Below are 20,243 nucleotides of genomic sequence, written 5' to 3' on the forward strand. Positions count from 1 at the left end.
CCCTTGGTTGTAAAGATTTCTCTAAGCTGCTTCCCTTTATGAACATCTTGCCGTGGAATAATTCCTTTACTTTACTTTTCTTTATTTTTCCTAGTGAAAGGGCCTGCAAATGGATCTTTCATCCTTCACCCTTCCTCTTTCCATTCAAATTTGAAACAGAGTCAGACTACCACTGTACATATGTATATCTTAAAGCTCAAGTTGCTTTATAACAAGGCAATATGTATAAAGCACTGGATGTGCATTAGGATCTAAATCTGCAAGAAGAGCACACAAGTATATTGTATGGATTCATGAAGTTTCTAATATGTACAGTCAGGAAAACAAACAAAAAATAAACAAACAAAAAGAAAACACAACTCTACTGAAGAGGATATTTGATGGGATGGAAAGCATTTCCTCCCTCAAATCACAGGAAGGAGTTACATGACTTGTTCTATGAGAATCCCAAGCAACAAAACGTTAGAACATATTCTAATTATTGAGATATTTTTACAGATCAGCTTTTGCTGGGTATGCTCCATACTCATTATAAAGCAAGCTACCACTATACCCCCTAGGAAGGTAAGCAGTCTCAGAGGAAGCTAGGACTCAAATTATTAAAACATTTCATACATTTAAAGCAATTTCTTAAATGGCACCTTGGAACAAAGCTAACAGGTAGAATATGTTCCCTCAAGAATAAGTACCTATGGCTATCAGTTGCATTCCACTGAACTTCCTGACTGCAGCCTGGAGAGTTGTTAAAAATCTGTTAATGAAATGCATGTTTTCAAGCTAAATAGCTATGACAAAGAAGTGCTTGCAGGTATTTTCAATATACATGATATCTTTCTTCAAAAATAGATCTACTTATACTAAAAAAAAAAAAAGAAAAGAAAATGCTGTCTATTGCTGGGTGACTTTACATCAGATAAATTCTTATTTTTAAGAAACTTACAGTTAAAATTTCTATGTTGTTATGCAAAGGATTCTTATGGACTGCAATGCATCAGTGCATCCCCATTGTCGATAACTGAGCATTAATCTATAGAAATCAAATTTAAAGTCACACTGTGCTACTGTCCACTGACACTAGATCTCACTGTGATTTTGGCAAAGTCATTCTCCCTTTTTCTCTTTCAAAGAGGGATTAGAACTTTCTACTTGTAAAATGAGATGATCATAAATACGCCACAAGACAGGGAACTGATGTGATTTAACATAGCATTTGGAAAGCCATTTGTAGTTTGCAAATACCAGTAAACGCTAAGTTCAATTATTTTCTTATACAGAATGTGAAATAGTGACATGCAGTACTTGAGCAAAAGAAATATATGAGGCCACAGCTGTGAGCACCCACTGTTTCAAAAATATTGTATACCATAAATACTTGACACTGCATCTTTATGACCTACTTTATATCACCTGCTATTCAGAACGTTTCTTTGTCTGAAAAAGAGCACGCATTTATGTAGCTTGTAGTTAATGCATTACATTAGAATTCAGAGCTCTCTGAGCACCAAGCTGTCCGTCCTCTGATACACAATGAAAGGTCTTTAGTTCTGTTTGAACTGAAGCAGGAAAACTGAAGATTTTACCGGGATTATTTCTTTGCCTCTTCTTTGAAGTTATAAAGCAATTTCAACACTTGCTTCTATCTGATTTCAAAAATTCTCATTCCTTTCTGAAGCGTACACACATTTCTTTATGAGAATGATTTTTTTTTTGATATTTCACTTGAAATATCTCTGTCAGTAAATACCAATCCCTCTCTCACCAGAGACATTCTATACTAATAACATTTTTTTCCCCACTATTAATTAGGGAAATTATCATAATTGTACCAGCTGTTGCATTAAAAATCTTATGGCTCACAGAAATACATGTCCTCTTCAGGGTATCCATGCCTGTTCTGGACTCAGTACTAGAAAGACATGCCTTCCAAACTCTCTTAAGGACACAGACATCTATGCATCCCCTTCTGCCAGCTGGAAAGCAGGTAGGTCAGTACTGGTGAACATGTCTACCAATACACTTTGGGTATTTTTCTTAACACTTGGAACTGTACAGTTGGAAGTCTGCTTCCAGATCAGAACGAGCAGGAGCCAAATCTGAACGCAACGCTATTTAAGAATTGCAAAGCAATTTAAGAAGCTGACTCTTGGCTGAATTTACACTGGGAAATTCATGTATACACATTATCTTTTGGCAAAGAAATAGCCCCGTGTTGAGATACTAATATTTTTATTCATGAGGAGAGCCTTAATCCATGAGAAGATGACTATGCTGTGTTTTGGATTTGTTTAAAAAGATAGTCAGGAGCACGTTTCTTTTACACAACTTATGAAATATATAAATATGAAATTCCACAATGAAAAGATTATCTTCTTCTCTTTTCATGCAATATCAAAATAAGAGGAAGAAATTAAAATCCTGTTACTTAACTACCTAAAATGAAATTCTTTTTTCATATATTTCCTGGTTATGAAAATCTCACTAACAATCCAGATAGAAACCCAAATTCCTGCTAATATATTCAGAAGATTCAAGACAGTATCACGCAGCTAGGTGTTTCTCAAAAGGCAGCTCAATTTTGACTTTTCAAGTCTTCTAGAAACAGAAATGTAACTCCTTACATTATTTAGTATATTTTAGTTTTAGCCTAGGGTTCTGAAAGGTGTAGCAAATTTAGATGCAGAAGAGCCTTTCACACACTTTCCTTCATTTTTCTAATGAACAGTCTCAATTAAATGTCTTTTATTGACCAGTCCCAGCAGTCAACCCCATTCTCTATTAATAATTTTGCTACAGTTTCTGCAGTGTCATTACATTCCATTAATTGCCCAATTTATAAGAGTAGATCCTCTAAAATACTGCAAACCTAACAGCTACCTAATTATTAATCCAAAGCTAAATTCTACTGTTAAATCTTGTCAAAACATTTATTCCACTGTAAATATTTGCTATGGCCAGTAATCCAGCTGCTGATCGTTAGTTCCTCATCCCACTATTAATTGTTTTGGCCCACTAAGACAAAGTGCTGCTACTTAAAGGCAAAGGGAACATATTAACTGTATGCAGGAAACAACCTTTTAAAACGTGTATTCACATCAGTACTCCGCACACAAGGATTATTTATATCAGTTGAGGAAAATAAAACAGACAGAAGAAGGAGGAGGTTTCTGTGACCAATTAGAACTAACTAGCACTACTCAAGTATTGAATAAGTAATATTTACTATGCACTGAAATGCTTGCAAACCAGAATTTATTCCTAAATCTCAGTAATTATTATTGAAAGCCTGCTAATTTCACGAGAACACTGCACTCCTGCACCAACTGTAAAACAGAAAAAATAATGTTGAATTACTTAGCTATAGGACAAGAGATCAGATACTTACTAAGCTTGATTCATGTGCATAATTCCTCATAGTGAAGCACGCAAATCATATCAGGTAACTCCACACAATCATGTGATTACAAATTTCATATGCAATTACTTCAATACTACATATACTTGCAAATATTTAGAATACAAATTTGATATATTTACATATTTTATACAAATAGTTAATACATTTTTAGAGTCCATGTAGATACTTAATATTCTAATACCTAATTTTTATACTTCAGTAATAACATAAGACACAAAGATAAGGCCATATGCTCATTACAGAGGTTTTCAGCTGATTGCAGAATAGTATTTGCAACTCTTTTTTTCTCTCATAAGGCATAAATGGTAAAGTATTAAAAATCAGTTTGCTTTTTGTTTTTTGGGTTTTTTTTTTGCTTATGCCAGACAATATGAAGGCCACTCCAAAAGTAATGCCTCCTAGTTTGCCCACAAAGTCAGAGGCAGGTATTTGGTGGGATGGCAGCGGAGGCTGAACCTTCCCACCAGTATCCCATTACATTTTTCTGCCATGTGACAGATGGTGGCAGAGGGGCACTCTGACAGAATGGTGTCAGGCATGAAAGTGTGTATGGAGCAAAGGAGTGCTACTGAATTCCTACATGCAGAAAAAATGCACCCATTGGCATTCATCAAAACTTGCTCATTGTTTATGGAACCAAACAGTGCATGTGAGGCAGTGGGTGGTGCATTACAGCAGTAGTGACAGTGACATGAAATACAAGCCATTTTCCAGACAGCCATGCACAACTGCCACATCACAAAATGAAGAGTGTCCCAATCAGTTCATCCACACGAATCAGAGAATTACAATCAAGGAACTGCATACAGACCTGAATATGGGCTTCAATGCACTGAAAACCATGACAGCAATGTTAAAGTAACATAGGATTATTTGAGTTTGACACTTAAAGATTATCTAGTCCAAATCCCCTGCAATGAACAGGGACATCTACAGCTTGATCAAGTTGCTGATCCCATCCAGCCTGATCTTGAATGCCTCCAGGGGCAGGGCATCCACCACATCTCTGGGTAAACTTTTTCAGTGCCTAACCACTCTTACTGTAAAAAATTCTTTCTTATATCCAATCTTAACCTTCCCTCTTTTAGTCTGAAACCATTTCCCCTTGTCCTGTCACAACAGACACTATTAAAGAGTCTGTCCCCTTCTTTCTTATAGCCCAGCTTTAGGTACTGAAAGTTGCTATCAGATTTCCCTATAGCCTTCCCATCTCTAGGCTGAACAACTCCAGCTCTCTCAGACTGTCTTCATAATTATAAATTGTAAAAAAATATCACGAAGTTTGGGCCAGGTAGGTCACACAGAAACCAAGAAAACACCATATGCAAGTTTGTCAGGACCTACTGAACCAATAAGAGGCTGAAGGTGAGAAGTTGCTTGGGTCGGATCATTACTTATGACAGGATGTGGTATTGCCCCTACGAACCAGAGTCAAAAGAGCAATTCAAAGAATGGTAACGTGAATTCTCCATTGAATAAATAGTTCAAGACACAGCCCTCAGAGTAAAGTGAAGTTCACTGTTTTTTGGGATAGAAAAGGGATGGTGCTTCTGGATTTCCTGCAACTCAGACAAACCATCAATTCTGGTCAGTACATCACAATGTTGACTAAACTGAAGGCTCAAATTTCTGGAGTCAGGCCAGAGAAGAAGAAAATCTTTCCCTTGCAACATGATAATGCCAGGCCCCATACCAGTTTGAAGACTGTGGAACACATTGCCAATCTTGGCTGGACTGTCCTACCACACTCACCTTATAGTCCTGATTCGGTACCTTCTGACTTCCACCCCTTTGGGCCGATGAAAAATGGGCTATGCGGGTAAACATTTTCCTAGAATTGATGTTGTCATAGCAGGTGTGAAACAGTAGTTCACCTTCAGCAGTGCAAATTTTTATGAGCAGGTCATGCAGGCGGCTGTTGTTCATTGCTGGTGAAAATAGTCGTGACTATGCTGAAAAATAATATTTTGTAACTGAAAATTTGATCAAATAGCATCATTGTGGACTGTTGTAGTTTCCTTGGAAATAAATAGGAGGCATTACTTTCAGAGTAACCTATATATATTCCAATATTCATGTGAGAGAGGATAACAACAATGCAACAATGCAGAGTGGCCTTTTAATTAAGTTCTAGCAGCAGCTACCTTGTTGCCCCTTATATATTTGATAGTTTGCTAGCAAAATCATCTTCTGAAATACTTTTTTCTTTTAGCTTCCTACATAGGAATGAACTTAAGAAAACTATATTCAGTATTCAGAATTTCTGCAGATGGTTATACACAGTCTGTTCTTATTTGCTGTTTCTATGACTACCCGAGCAGCACTAATTTCTTCAAATTGAATGGACATAGAATCCAATTTGTACATTTAAACAAGAACATGCATGATTTTCATTGAAAGCTGTGCCAGAAAGAGCATGTATACATATCTATGTGTGCTCTCTCTCTCTCTCATTCTTTCCACATTTCACTGTAAAACACAGGCATACATATTTGTTTTCAATGATTTAACAAAACAGAGCAAAGTGCAATCAACTTTAACTATATATTTTATATGAAAACTAGGAAATGTTAGCCAGAGAATTCTACTTTTCCAGATTTTCACTATGAGCCACGTGGATTTTTAGTGGGACAAAACAACAAAATAAGAATGATAACAAATACATTCTGCCTTTCTCAGAGGCTTTCCTATGTATTGCTGTAGGCTTTCAGCTTACACAGTTTAGCATTCTTTTTTTCCCCTGTATCGCTTAAACCCAGTATTTCATTTGAATTCTGTGAATATAACACAAGAAAGTACTGATACGTGTATGCAGATGTTGTGAGATTATGACTCACAGTATTGATTTCACTAATAATAATAATGTATTTGAGCAACGTCTTCTCTAGTAAATCCTATTCTTCTCAACAGAATACGGGGGTCTCAGTCACAAGAGGTCCAAACACACCAGAAAAGCGCACTACAAAAATAAGCAAAAATCTGTCATATCCGTTGAAGGTATTTCTAATTTCTAATTGCAGTCCAAGTAGACATTTTGTTTTGTTGGGGGTTTTTTTTGTTAGTTTCTTTGCTTTTTAACTCCATTTTTTATCATGTACTGACTGGCTTCTCATTCAAAAAAAAAATTCTCTTAGGGAAAAAGTTATTATCCCTTTGATAACTCTGCCTGCAGCACAGCCAGGCAGCTATACTACCATCTCCGCCACAGTGCACATAGCCAGTGCACAGGGCAATGTGCAGCACTGGACAGACTGCACAGGTGCTACACAGGGAGCTCCAAGTTCTGAAAAACACAGCCAACTGCCTTCACCTTATTTCATGCCAGCTGGCTTACCTGTCTGATTTCCCTTCAGATATTGATGAATTGACGTGAAATATGTCTGCTAAATCAACATTTTTCAAAGCTCTACTGGACTGCTATAAACAATATGAATGGATTTAACGTTAAGTACCAGAAAATAAATCAGGATTTAATTTTCTGATTTGAATCAATATGCGAATGGATTCATTATTTTGTCCTCTAGGCATTTTCCTATCCTAGTTTTCCTATGTCAGTCTACCTCTTTCCTTTGAAAAATCCTTTAGAGGGAGCTGGAAATACTGAAAAATTATCTTCAACACAGTGAAGGAATCCTCTCCAGTTTTCATTCCCTTCAGCCAACACCCCATGCAAAACATCATTCAGCAACCCCTGGGGTCTGACCATGTACTCTCATTGTTAAGGCATACAAAAAAATCTTTTCTGACTTACAGTATCACAGAAAGACATTTCTTTCTTAACTCCTAAACCATCAGTTTGATGTGTAAGTCAGGTAGCAATGAGAAAATAGCCTTCCTTACCTTTCAAGCTATCCTTAGGAGGAGAAATATCAGAGCTAATTATCTCAGGAAAATAGTTTACATCCGTGTTTGAAGGAACAGAACACCTCGAGTTCAATCAGTTGCTTTGAAAGTGCTCTTAACACAGTCCAGGGTAAACTAAAAGCAAATATTTATTTATTTTAAATTAAAGAATAAGTAAAAAACATCACCTTAGTTCAGAAGAACAATGAAAGGCACAATGTATGCATTTTCCAAGCACTGGTATGTCTGAATAACTTGTATCAGTAGGCTTCTCTTATGCTACCAAATTTGGTTAATACACTAACATATTTCACAGCATTCCTAGCTGAAGGCAGGAAAATCATCGCTATATTTACAGAAAACAGATCAGGGAGCCTGAATTTCACCTGTTCTTGAAAGAACTAAAATCAAGGTCTCCCGCCTTCCATTCTTTTCCTTCTCCTACCACCCTGTTATTTAGCATCCAAACATCGGAGCAGGATTTATGATTGTGTTTCATCTTTTACTCTCATGTGCCACCTTCTGTTTTGGCAATGCTCACAGAATGGCTGAAGTATTTTTCCCTGTCTGCTCTGATGGACAGAAAACTCAGTGACTGTAGTGCTGTCTTCACTTTATTATGTCCATCCATCAGTTTATTCCAACTAAGAGGGAAAAGCAGTATTTGGCAAGAAGTGTTCCCACAAATAGTCTGATCACTTTTGTTAGTGCTCAGAGAAGAAATTCGTAGACAGTTTGTAACATTTTTAACCACAGTATAGTTCCATACAACTTCTATGTAAACTTTTGAGCCTCATTCCAGCAAACACATGTTTACATTATAGGAATGATCATAATTTATTTTAGTCGTATATGTTCAATATCTTTTGTTGGATTGGAGACAGACTTGCAACCTATCTTTTTCAAAACCTTTTAGCCTTGTTATCAAATAGTTCTTAAATCTGGCAATTCTTTGGAGGATAAACCAGATAAAGATAACCACTTGCTTTAGGGAAGAGTAAAGCCATTAGGTTTGCCTGTATTACATGCAGTACATGAAGGCGGCTAACAACATACTGAAATAACATTTTTATGATGCAAATAAACATTTTGCTTGTACAGACTTACTTCTGGCTCAAGGCCTAAATGTAATTATGGCTCTAGGGTACAAATGGAATACATTTCTTTAAGCCCTGCACTGCAATTGTAACAGAGGCTGACACCGAAAAGGAAGGGAGGAATCCTGACATGAAATACAAGAGCTTATCAGTCAATAAAAGTCTATGGTAGGCATAACATATGGTTTAATTGTACAAAAGCTAATGAATGTGGGCTGGATTTGGGGGGTTTAGGGTGGTAGTATTTTGGGGGGGCATTGTGGGGTTTTTTTTTAAGGGGTTGGGAGGAAATGCTGGTATTTTGTTTTTTGGCAGTATAAAATCTTTTTCATGTGTACTGCTAGCCTTAGATAATGGCCATCTAACCAACAAGTTGTTAATTTTAGGAAACATTCTGCATATAACTGGTTCAGAATATTAGACAAATTCATGAATTGGAACACTACTGGAGATATTAACATACTGCTCTCTGATCCTAGGAGTTATCACAGGATCTCTGATTCAGTAGTCAAGTGTCCTCCTCCCTGGTCTCCCAAAATTCCAGTTTCAGTTTTTTAAAAAGTAACATTTATAATCAGGGGAAAAATAGATTCAATAACTTTACCACTTATGCTCCAAGCATTAGCTAGTGACAGCTTGTAACTAAAATATTCAGATTACTCTTATCAGGCTAAATAGCGTTACTCACAGAGTACTGGCAGTTGAAAAGTATGCAGCAAGAATTTTTTTTCTACTACCATACTAGATTTCTTGGCATGATTCATGTTTGTAGAACCAGAAAAGAAAACATTTTAAATTTTGCATTCTTCAGGCTCTCTCTTTAAAGAAGCTACGTACCTAGGGATGCAGCTATGTATCTGCCCATCTCCTAAATATTTCCTGCAGTTCTCACTGTCAAGCTCAGTTGTAAAGTGTCTGTAATGAACCAAAAAAAGAAGGATTTTTTTTTGTCATATAGTCACTTATTTAAGAATCTGCAGTTCAGCTCTGTTTTTAAAATCCCCATCTGATAGTCCATAGAGATTAGACATTTATAAGAGCATTCACGTTACATTTTTCTTCTATTTCTTGATAATTTCTATATTTTAGCTTTACATAGAAACATTTGAAATAATGATGCTGCTGTTCAGAGTAAGGATTTAGCTTCCAGAAAAGGCTGTACAGTTGTATTTACTGAGGAAAACGCATGATGCCAAATTCCAAGAAAGAATAAAGAAATTTCATTGAGATTTATTTTTCTGCACTCCAAAGTGTTATTGTGTCTGCAGTTCTCAGATTAGTTCAGGAAGAGTGCCAACATCATAAAATATACCAAACAGTAATGAGAAGCTCCCTTGGCACTGTGGTGGCACCTTAAATTATTTTTGATGAACTAGGCAGGCTTCCAAGATTTCCTTTTCAGAAATCCAAGCCAACACCCGGACTGAACAAAATCAAGCTTGGCTCAGTGGCAAGCAGTTGAAGTCTTGGGAAAAGAGAAGTTTCCTTCCCCTTTCCCAGAACTCTTTTGCTTAATAACACAAACCCATAGGACCCAGATTATTAGCCCACAGTCACACACTTTTTAATAATCTGTGGGAGCCGTAGGAGTATATAACTGCTATTCTCCATTAGTCACCATCCTAATCCCAGATTCCTTTAGCTTTTCGTCATTAACAAATTTAAATATAAACAGCTTTCTCGTCTTTCTTGTCTTTCCAGCTTCATAGTTTGAAGGACAGCTGTATTTTTTTAAACTAAAATTTTCTTCTAAAAACATACAGCAGTAACTACATGACTAGGAAGCGAGAACAAAATAAGCTTGTATTGTCCATGTCAAACATAAATAAAGAATAGTATACTCTGCATTCATTTCTATTCTTGCCACAAGAAAGAGGAGCCAGCATTTCAATGCCTTGTTTGCCTCTGCAGGATTCCAAACCACACCAAAGGAAGACTGACACATTGAAGGGTATATAAGCAAGACTCCATAACCTGTCTCAGAACTGGGCACGTTCAATCAGTATCATCAAAATGCCCATAACCAGATAACTCCCACACGTTTCCAAAATAATACTGAATGTAGCAACAGGAACATAAAAAGGTCCTCCTGCTGTTATGTCTGTGAATGAAACTGCTTTCTGGGACAGAACTGTGCATTTCCTAAATGAATAGAAGGCTGAAGATACGTCTATTTTTAAACCTACTGCAGAAACCAGGAATAGCTGAGAACAAAAACCCTAAATTGGACTGGATGATCTTAGAGGTCTTTTCCAACCTTGGTGATTCTATGACACTATAAATTAAGAGCTTCCACAAAAGCTTTTACATAGCTCTGTAGTGCCCTTGGACATATTTACTACATATAGGATAATATATAGAACTATCATTTCATTGCAATCTTCACCAGATAGCAAATAAGGAATGGATTAAAGTTCTTGTAAATAGTGAAAAATAGTATTCCTCCTGGCCAGCTAGCTGAGCTCAAACACAATTAGCACTGAAAAAAAATAATAATCAAGTTTGTTATCGGTAAAGCATGTATTAGAAAGCCTTATCTGCTCCCACAGACTAAGTTCAACAATAACAGCTTTGATTCTCATCCAAATCTCTAAGATTTGTCTAGAGGCATCTAAAAGAAGCGTAATTATAACATTAGGATTAACTATAAGGAGATAAGGGAAAATGAATTCATTTTACTACGAAATAAAGAGGAAGTTGGCATACCAAGAGAAAAAATGACCTAGAAACCTAAATGAAAAGGTATATTTATTTTTCCTTTTTTTTTCCTCCAGTATTTGATTAGAAATATTCTTAATTTTATTCCTGATAATTATTCAGGATATCCATGGATCTGATGGATCCAGACAGCCAACAGCTCACAACAGCAAGTATCTGGGAAATTGCAATTGCTAATATAAGCCTGGCTGCTATTCAGTTTGGAAAAAAAAAATCCTTCCACTTATTTTGTCCTTATTTTAACCTCTCCAAGGAGATAGACCTATGTGAATCTGAGTCTTGTATCTTCTTTAATAAGAAATAAGTCACTGTGGGGAAAGAGGCAACATGAATTAGACAGGGACAAGGATGGGAAGACATACAAAGATACTGAAAATTTGAAATTCATACTAAAAATCTCTCTGTCTGCATAGATATTTATCAAAAGTGCATGTCGTATAATTTAAAAGTCAGCTCATCATTAGATCAGTATTATGCAATGAAGCATAGTTATTTTTCTAAACCATAGGGTATTGGATGCTTTGTTCACAGATTATCAAAACTGTGAGATTCTTGGTTCAATGTTTTCTCTGAGATTTTCTGCAGATATTTCACAACCCATAAATGTCAATTATCAAAGTGCACTCACGTCACCTCTGCCACTACCAGCGTTTGTACTTAGCAGCATTCCATTTTCTATCTTGCTCCAGCTCTTTCCCCCTTACTCCACATCCTCCTTCCTTTATTCTTCTTTAATTCACAAGTGAACATATGAGAAATCTATGCTATCGTGTCATCTTGAATAATATTTTAAGAACTTTCCAACTAAACAGTTGCTATGGATTCGTGTTACTCTCAAAGAATACTAGGTTCCCAGCGATCCATCTCACCCCCTTGCAGGAAATTACTGCCTTTACATCAGAGCATATCAGCATATACGCATGCAACCCTGATGTCTAAGTCCACTGCAGTACATATTAGTACCAGCTTAAATGGTAATCTGTGAATGACATTAGCAGAAGTACTGGCACACAACTCACTCTCTTGGTGCAGGACTTTCTGGCAAAGGACTGGGATGTAGAAGGGCAACAGAATTCAGAACTGTTCCCACTAATTCATTCAAGTCATTCCACCAAAGTCCCCAAACTTCCCCCAAAATACTTGGCCAGGTTTCAGAAACAGAAAAGCCAACAACCATAGCACTCAAGCAAAGCTTCTCCTTAGAACACTTAGCTCAAATGCTGACATGCAAACGTCACAGCTTGTATCAGTATGAAAGACAGTTTTGAGCTGTACCAATAAAGAACACCGCACTAAGTGCCTAAACGCCACTGCCCATTCCTATTTCAGTTCCTCATTGCTAATCTGAAATAAGCAAGTTTCCTAAAATCATTATGCCTCTACAAAAACAAAAGAGCTCTTGTATATTAGGAAAGACAACCCTCAGCAGTCATCATTTCTTGATGGTTAAATGTTTTAATATTCATTATGGAGGTGGAGGGAAAAGAAAATGGATGGGAACAGCTATCAAGATTATTCTCTTTCTCCTTTCTCTCCACTAGATTTAGACTGCCCTCACTGCATTCCCCTCACACACCCTTTGGGGTGGGCAACACTGACTATACTGCTTTAGAAACAAGTCATGTAGAGACCATATGCCTGCAGGCTGGTGGATGCGGTGTGAAAGGGGAGAAAACATCTATTTCCGTAGGAGAGGAAAAGATATCATGAATTTCAAGAGATAGGCTCATACCAAAACGCCTGTCTATACAAACACCTTTGAACTTCTGCAAAGTAAAAAAAAAAAAAAAAAAAAAAAAAAGGTATTTCAAACAGTGATCTGCTTAGCTTTCAGTATAGATACTTTCTCTATATCCCAGTAGAATATGCTTATCTGAACAATCTTCTTAAGATTTTCAGATTTTGTCACAGATACAGCAGGTATGGAAAAACTACACAACTAGGATGATTTTATTCTGCACTAAAATCTAGATATTAAATAAGAATTAGACTGCATTCTGTAGCTGATTGGTTATATAATTTTTTTCATTTTACTCTAATGAAAGGGATGCTTCTAAAATAGTCAAAACCAACATTATGCCATATCAGTAACAAAAGCTTTTATAACAGACTTTGTTCCCAAGAGTTTACAAACTAGATGTTCGTACAGAAGTTCCAAACTTGGGTCTGCCTCCTAGCAGTCTCATTAAATTATGCACTTAAACCATTCATACTTAAACGTACACAAATGTCCACCAAAAAAAAAAGTAGAAAAGGTGGAGATCCGTAGCTGGATACTGGAAATGCTGGTGTTCTGTCAGTATGGGAAAAGTAGTTTTGAATATAGATGAAGTACAAGAGGACACTCAGAACATTTACAATCTATAATTTATCTTGATTGTATAAACCTAAATATTTATAGACATGTATTTTTCCTCCACAGTACTAACCCAGTTTTATTGAAGACAGATAATTTTCAGAGCACTTCTTAAAGTGCAGCTAAAAAAATTCTGATCTTATGCTCCAATTATAATACGTCAGACTTTATACCTCAATAAAACCACAGAAAATATTAAAAATATTAACGTTATACTTTCTTGAAAACCTGTTAATCAAACATCTAGCCTTTATTAGCACACAGCTAGCATTTTCTAACATCTTAGGGAAGTTAAGCTATTTAAACAGATTTGATTCCAAGTACTAAAGCCTGAAATCCCAATTAATTGGAACCACAGAAACTCGTACTTACAAATTCACATTGCCATCCAGTGAGCCACAAATATAACTAAAATCAGAAGATAAATCTACCTGCCTGTAAGTCCCTTTGAAATACTGATAAAAAAAATATTATAATGTGAACAATTTGAGACAATTTTTACATGTAATAAAATGAAAACGTCAGGACTTCTCTTTTTTTAATGACATTTCATTTTATAATGTGTTTGCTTGTGATTTTAATAGGATATCTCTTTAATATCTTTATCAGTTGTTTGGACAAAAGGATCAAGTGCATCGTCGGTAAGCTTGCAGATGACACCACATTGGGACAAAGTACTGATCTGCTTGAGGGTAGGAAGGCTCTGCAGAGAGATCTGGATAGGCTGGACTGGTGGGTTTAGAGGTCTTTTGCAGCCTGAATGATTCAATGATTCTACAGTCAGTGTCCATTCTTAAAAGGAGAGCTTTATTTAAAAAAATACTGAAATGTTTTTGTTTCAGTCTTGTGGACTAAAAAATGTATTTAGTAACACAGCATTATGTAAGCGGACATGGAATCTGTTTGCATGAAAGAGGGGGTTTTTTTGCATGCATGTATTCATGGGCACACATGCAGGCACAAACTTTTATATATTAGAAGGCCCCAAGTTTCCTACTGCATCAGTTGTAGCTCTAGATGCCTCTCATGGAACCATACAATCCCAATTATGCACATGATAAACAAATTAACACCATCAGGAATTTCCTCTTACAAGAGCTTTGATTTAAAGCACGACCAACGTAGAAGTTGTGTTCACATCGTACCAGGCTATCTAGAAAATCTTTTTTGATTCTTTTTCTGTCCTGGATGTAAGCTGAGCAGTTAGGCAAAGCTAGATAAGCTCTAAACCACATGAAGAGGAGAACTGCTAAAACACAAGTTGTTTTTTTCCCCTTTTATTTACTTAAACTTAGAATTTATCAGATTGCTGGTTTGAATAGATCCCAAGCCTCTGACATGCAAAAATTACATGCCATTATTCAAGGGAGCTATAAAAATTCAAGACATTTTAAAATCTGGAAAATGCAATAAATCAACTCTAACACAAGAGTTTCCAAATTACAGTGATTTACATGCGCAGCGTCAAAGATAAAACATCACCAGCTTCCCATCTTTACTTCTGCCAAACAGCTTCGACCGATGTAAGGTGAATTTACCAGCAGTGAAGCCACCAGAGATGTGTTGAAATACACAGAACAAAATGCCCTGTAAAGGCTGCAGTCGAGCATTTTGTAATTAAGGAATCTAAAGGGCAGCTCAGATGTGATTGCCCAAACAGTTTAATGCACTAAAAATCTCCAATTTCTTGATAATCCTGGCCTACTGCAGCACAGTCCACAGGCCCACAGCAAAGGAAGTAGTTCCTACCACCCAAGGAACCAGCAGCTTTTTTAGCCACTTAAGCAGATATGTTGGAAAGACTATCCTTCCTCATCTCCTTCTTTCACAGATAGAATTTGGTTTGAGGCAGTCACCAGAAACGAGCTTGTATCTTAAACCTCATATCAAGGAATACCGAGGAGATAAGAAGCAGGAAACTGCTCTGTTGTAATGCTCCTGCGCTGTGAGTAAACAAAGGATCAAGTTTCCCAGGCTTTCAAGTCTGGCATGCTTCCATGACTTTATACTCTCCATAAGAATTTTAATTAAAAACAAGCCAATAATATCTCACAGTTCATCCAAATTATCATTTAACTTCTGTCTTCAATATTTAACTTTAAGGGCGCTTATGAAGAATTTTTATTCTTCTTTTAATTTGATTATTTTAGATTTTTTCCTTTTCTTGCACAGTTTATGTGACTATCTTACTTCTAAGTCTGAGGTCTCCTGAAAGGTGATCAATATTAATGATCCATTGGGTGAGTTATTCTTAATAATCCTCCTGAATTCAAATGACTGGTTGCGAAATTTCTAAGACTTGCATTGCACTCACAGTCCCTGCTACAAGACAAAACTGGCAAATCTAGATCTGGAATGTTGTTCAAAACAATGCTATCAAAGTTCATAGAACCACATCCAGGAAGCGCAAATCTATCTCTTCTTAGAGCATACAAGAAAAACTGAAGTAGAAGGCTGAAAGAGAACCACAGATAAAATCTGAGGCCAAGTGCCATAATGCAGCAGGATTGTGGAAGACACTGAAGAGAAAAAAAAAAAATTGAAATGTGGAAACATTGAACAACACTAAGCAATATTTCCTCTAATTGCTGTTTGGTTGCAGATGGAGAAAGCTATGGGCATTCCTTCCATGTCCTTCAGGAATCGCATCTACTGTACAACTGGAAAGATACCATTAAATACTGATACCACATCGTATTAGGCCTCTAAATCTCTCAGAGCTCCCAAACTACATTGAGTGCTCTAGAATAACAAAATTCTCTAGCAAATCAGTGTGGCCATTTAGATAAACATGCCTGACAAGCAGTACTATTTCACTCTTGTAATGGACCAGTATCTTTACCCACAGTGAAGTTTATGCTGCTTGCCAATCCTAGGCACACATTGTGCATGCTCAGAGCTTTCTGTCAGACAGTCTTCTTTCACCCCACAGGCCAAGCAGCCTGAACAGCATAACAATAACATGACTTCAGAATTGTTTCTATTAGAAGAAAAAAAAAAACAATGATGCACTCCATTGCATACAGTTCGTCACACGCAGGCAACAATGCAAATTTTCAATCAAAACATTATTCACCTCTTGCAACTGCAGTTTTCAATCCAGCTCTCTTCATCATAGACATTAGCGTCAGACTGTGCCATTTTGACATGCTCAGCACAACCTCCTATGTGATTCCTGTGAGGAGATGTGGCACCTGTCAATCTGACTGACAAGACATCCCAGTTTTGAGCATTGCTCTGACACCAGTCCCTACTACAAGGTTTGACAAATAAACGCTTCAGCTTTCCCCTGGTAAAAAGTGAGGATTTATGCCATAATAAGGAATATAGGCCAGTAGGAAGTCCATGCCAGAGTGATTATGTTACTTGATAAGTCTTTAGAAAACAGTGACTCTCTTCTGAATAGATACATAATTCTTCACGCATTCAGATGTCTTCCCAACGTGCAGAAAGAGCCAGGGGCATCAGTGCTTATAGTACTTCCCCATAGTGACAAAAACGTATGCACAGCAGCCATGAAGGAGTTCAATGAGATTAATATGTATTGGAACTTTCATAAATTAGGACACAAAGACACACCAGCCAGGGAGAGTCAGTCATATCTGAGGGTCAAAGAAGTCTCAAAGTTGAGTGAAATAATGTGAAGTTTAAGATCTGCTATCACATACTCCCAAAATTTCCTAGGAAAGGTATTCAGCTAGTTTCCTCTCTCTGGTTTCCAGTGCATATTGCAAGATGATAAGAAGATTAGATGAGTTAACTTCTTTGTTTTCCCACTGGCACTATTAAGAATGTGCCAGTGGCTACAGTATGAGGAGAAAGCTGTCTGACAAATTTAAAGTAAATTCATGGTCAAATATTAAGCTTCATTCATCTTCTTTTTGTGTTTCTTAAGCAAAACAGGGTTCTCTAAAAATCTTTTGGGAGGCATAATGAAAGCCATGCAAACAAAAACATAGTTGATAAATTATTTATGAAGAAAAGGGAGAACATTCCCAAATGCCAATGCAAGGAACGTTTTTACTAACACGTGAGGCATAATAAAAATAATTTTAAGGCAGAAAATTAGATAACTGCCATAACACGCACAACAGGGGGAAGATGTGAATTATGACTCACAGAACACAATCTGGTGCTCATTCAGCCAGTTACCTTAAGAGGCAGTATTTTCTCAGTGAGAAAATAAGAGTTTACCTATCTAATATGATGAGATTCAATGGATGAATTCAAGCTTCTTGAGCAGAAGCCTCAAAACTTATTGAAAGAGACAATTGTGCTTTACTAAACGATGAGCCATGTACTTCCTTGTCTTTCACCAAAGCAGTAGAGTGATGCTCATTTGCTAATGCTACCACCCCATAGCAACCAAGAGACTTGGTTACTTGTTTTTATTTTTAAAATTTCCTTCATGAATAAAGCATTTGTTCTATGGGGAGTAAACAGAGTAACAACAGAGTAATGTCATAGGCATCTTATTCTTATGAAGTGCGGGTTCCCATAGTTTCAGATGGCATGCGTTATTGAGCACACTAACACCAATTTCAGCAGACTTTGCTCCCATAAAGGATCTAGGCATAGTGTCACGAGGTCATATTAACTCCAGGTATAATGAATTGAACTGTTAGAAATTTTGGCTACATTGAAATACAAAGTTTGGCTTCAAAGGTTTAGAAGTTACCACAGAAATTGGTATGTGGTTGCCATCTTTGCAACTGCTTATGCTCAACAATTAGTCAGGAACTAATTATATGCAGCCTCAGCATCTGTTCCTGTCAAATAATAAAAGATCTTATATTAATAACATTGGCAATGATTAGTAACAACTGCCTGATTTCTATGAATAATGTTATATGAATTGAATTATTTCTGTCTTTACATATATGCAAAATTAATTTTACTGAACAAATTCCTTGCTGGGTTATGTTCAGATCTGCATGTTTAGGAATTAATAAAATTCACTGAACTTTACGCAATTAATCATGGCATTGTATAATCACTTGCCACTTGTCTCACCCACTGTCAGCCGTTTTACTTTTACACATACTGAAATCATCAAATAGGTCAAAAAAAACCCCATAAATCTAAAGATTTTGTTAAACCTCCATTACTTTAGGTGTAAAATAAGTTAAAGAAAATCACATCAGACAGATAATGATCTGGAATTGGGATTAATACGCTGCTGATGTGTTCAAGCTCTACGGTTTGTTAGTAACAACCATAATCTCAGATCTGATTGAACCAGTGAAGAGAATCTCTTTCTCCTTCCAAACCATTTTGAATCTGGCTCTATACTCCGTGTGAAGAGAGAATAAGACTCTCTCTTAATGTAAAACAAACAAACAAAATCAACAACAAAATAATCCCACAAAAATAAACCAAGCAGAAGAATACAGAGCAGTTATTTAAGTTTAGAAGTCAGGATTAGCTTGACAGAACATCATTAATGATTTTATAAATGAGGCAATAAAACAAAACATTAATAGTAATAGCATGATGCAACCAATAACAGGGCTGGAAGTCTTTGCACAAGTTTTCCCTTCCACCTGAGCATCCATATAAGCAGTGTTCAAGCATAACATCTGTAAACTGTTCAAATTATTTAAAATTGATGGAGGCTTGCTTCAGAAGGAACCTCTCAGGGACCTAATAGAGAATCAGGGACAAGGTCACACAAACAGAACTGACCTCTTTCCTGCTTACGATTCATAACCCAACTACAGTGCCAAACTGCAAATCAGATTTAAATATTCTTCTGAAGATTAAGTAAATGAATATATACAATTAGTAAAACCATAATTGCCAGTGCAATGTTCCCATTATTGCAATAAGAAGAGTATGTCTGTGGAATAAACTCTGTCTGCCTCCCTTTCCAGGATAGCCAACCAGTGAAGAAAAAAAAGAGAGAGAAAGAGAGAGAGAGAGAGAGAGAGAGAGAGAGAGAGAGAGAGAGAGAGAGAGAGAGAGAGAGAGAGCAAACCATGAATAATTCAGGATTTGACCTGCTTTATGCAAAAAAGGACCCTGCACGCAGATTTCAGATGAATCCCATATTCACTGGAAAACAACTCATTTACTTTCAGAATAGTAAATGGAGAAAATAATTCCCATTTAGGCTACTGCACTGTATGTCTATTAGGCATCCTGTTGAACACCCAGTGAAGGATTAGCTTAGCATGAGAATCTCAGTCTCTTATTGCAGAGGTGTGAATCGCACTATGAAAAAGTTTCATCTACTATTTTGCTTTTTTTATTGTTAAGTAAGCATACTTGCATAGGCAAGGTTGACAAAAATTAGGCAGCAGAACTATTAAATGATAATTAGATCACATTTGAATATCATTTTCTATGACCCCAGTGAGGGAAAAAGAATAGCATTAAGTTCTCTGGTGCTTTTGTCCCCAATTAGAATTTCATTAAGTAATTTACTCACTTTCAAAGAGCTACCAAAAAGCTAAAGGGAAGAGCATTCCACATGATGTATGATTACCACTGTTTCAAATTTGTCCAGAAATAGTTCTACAACATACAGCAGGGAAAGCTGCAGTGAACTTGCTATCACCTCAGATATCCTGGTGTACTTTCACAGCAATCACTAAATCAGATCAGGTGTGAAAGTGATCTACTCACTCACATCCCATCTCAGACAGCAGGTCTGGCCAGATACATCAGAGGCAATAACAGGAGCTTGTCCAGTCATGGTACACTATTCTCAACTGAAGAATTCTTCTGTTCCCATCTCTCAGTAGGATTTCACATTAAAAACAGGCAACTTGTGATGTGCCTTACCTACCAGACTCCTACACAACAGGTGGAT

The 20,243-nt window shown here is 36.7% G+C and overlaps 1 long non-coding RNA gene across 1 annotated transcript in view; it reads right to left on the reverse strand.

Annotated features, from left to right (window-relative positions):
* LOC107053374 overlaps nucleotides 1-20,243 on the reverse strand; it is a 282,583-nt gene that overhangs the window by 173,864 nt on the left and 88,476 nt on the right. The window contains exons 3-4 of the long non-coding RNA XR_006939426.1: nucleotides 9,193-9,270; nucleotides 7,256-7,393 (exon numbers count right to left, since the gene is read on the reverse strand). This is a non-coding gene — a long non-coding RNA (uncharacterized LOC107053374). The remainder of the gene's footprint in view (nucleotides 1-7,255; nucleotides 7,394-9,192; nucleotides 9,271-20,243) is intronic.

This window comes from Gallus gallus, chromosome 5, assembly GCF_016699485.2.
Source record: "Gallus gallus isolate bGalGal1 chromosome 5, bGalGal1.mat.broiler.GRCg7b, whole genome shotgun sequence".
Taxonomy (NCBI): Eukaryota; Metazoa; Chordata; class Aves; order Galliformes; family Phasianidae; genus Gallus; species Gallus gallus.